Below are 2196 nucleotides of genomic sequence, written 5' to 3' on the forward strand. Positions count from 1 at the left end.
GGGGCAGCGCCCCAACTCCCCAATCGGCCCTGCTCTGAGTCTGACCAGGGGCTGCACCTAGGGATTGGGCATGCCCTCTGCCACCCGGGAGCAGGCCTAAGCCAGCAGGTCGTTATCTCCCGAGGGGTCCCAGACTGTGAGAGGGCATAGGCCGGGCTGGGGGACCCCCCCCAAGTGCACAAATTTTTGTGCACCGGGCCTCTAGTATTTTAATAAAAGTAAATGTGAAGAGTTCACATTTATATAATCAGTTGCATTAAAATTTAATGATCAGTTATCCAAGACTGTTAATATGGCACTTCTATTCCCCCTCTATACTATGTGTTTCTTAAAGGTAGAAACCATGCCAAATTCATCTTTGCATCCCTAATACCTAACAACCTGAATGAATGAATTAACCATCAGCAACAGAGGAAATGGACAACTGTAAGTGCTATGACTGCTTTTAGCCTGCATATACACTTATGAGAATACACAAATCTTTGATAGAGTCTGTTGAGGTCCTTCTAGATCAAGCCATAGTATTAAAGAACATTGCTTTCTCTCCCATCTTCAAACTTAGAAAGGCAGCATAGTGTCTAGTTAGGAACATGAATGCTAAAGTCAGGATACCTGGGTTTGACTCCTTGGCTCAGCTACTTGCCAGCTGTGTGACTATGGGCTAATTGCCTAAACTCTCTGTTGCCCCATCTGTAAAATGGGAATAATAAAAGTACATACTTCATGGGGTTGTTATGAGGTTTAATTGAGTGAATGTAAGTAACATATTGTGGGGAAGCATGAGACTTGGTTGGAAAGTTTGTAAGGAGGACATTCGGAGAAAAAGGGAAGTGTGTGGAAGGCCACCTGCCCTGTTTAGGGGATTCCGACTTAGGCGAGACTTAGGGGAGTACCAAAGGTGGTGCCCCTAATTATCCCTTGACCTTTCCAAACAAGTCTGTGTACATGCAGACCCCCAGGTGTTTACTGGAATCCTTATGCTTAATCTTTAGGTGTCCTTACTTAAAGGACATTACAGACACATGTGTCCTCCCAATATTACTTACCCTACTGATTGTATCTAAAAGATAAACTTTATTTCAAACTGCTATTACAATAAAAGCCTAACAAGGCAGGCAATTGAGGTTGTCTGGTTCCTTTAGCCAGGCAGTCCCTTAGCCCTCTCTTTCACGGCAAACATCATGTCAGAGTAATCCATTCATCTGTCGCTCAGGGTCTACTGGTCAGTCCTGGCAACATATAAATGTTTGGCAAATAAAAGAAATAAATATAAGTAATGATATACTTACAAGTAAGGAATAAGATATGTGATATTATCTATTAGTGCTGCAAAATGCATGTTCTTCATCTGTATGTCATTTTGGTTTTTTTCATCATACCTGCCACATGCAATCACCAATGATATCCATGTATCTGATGGCCTACTTTTTTCCTTCACAGTATATTTCTTCAATTACTCTAAATCCTTGTAACTTAGGAAACAATAAGAATTTATTCAGCAAGTCAGTATCTTCTGTTTTGATATGGCAATTCAGTATCTTCTGTACCATGTCATTTGATTATATTGCTTCCTTTCCTTCTCTAGTTTTCTCACAGTTTTACTTCTCAGTTTTCTATTAAATTCTTATTCTGAGGTCAGTGAACAGAAACTAGAATGTGCTGTCCTATAAAGCACAAGTGTAGGCCTCCTATTTAGGGAGACTATTGTGATAAGCATTACTTTGTTTCCAAACTGGAAACTCACAAAAAAACAAAAACAAAATTAGTTTGTGCTTAAGTAAATAGATCTAATTATCTTCATTTCAACTGATATAATAGGTGGGTGGGAGAGATGATCTCACTTCTTAAATATGTAGAGATATGTCTGAAGCATTCTTATATATACTTAGAGTTGTGGGAAAAACGCCCTCTTCTGAGAGTATAGGGTTCTTCTGTAGTCAGAGAAGACTAACTCTTAGAATTTTGAGGTCAGAATGGGTCAACAGTCTTTCACATAATTCCATGAACAATGAGGCAATGTTGACCCCAACTGGACAAGACCTTTCAAATCCTTACTTTTATTTCCATTGCCATCATTTTCCTTCGGACCTTCTGGTTTTCACTTTCCCTCCCCTAGGTTATTGTACTGTACTGTCTCCTTATCCTTACCCTCCTTATCTCTCAATTATTGATCCTTCAAAATGCCATCAGAACTGT

Source organism: Myotis brandtii, unplaced genomic scaffold, assembly GCF_000412655.1.
Source record: "Myotis brandtii unplaced genomic scaffold, ASM41265v1 scaffold26, whole genome shotgun sequence".
NCBI classification, from domain to species: Eukaryota; Metazoa; Chordata; class Mammalia; order Chiroptera; family Vespertilionidae; genus Myotis; species Myotis brandtii.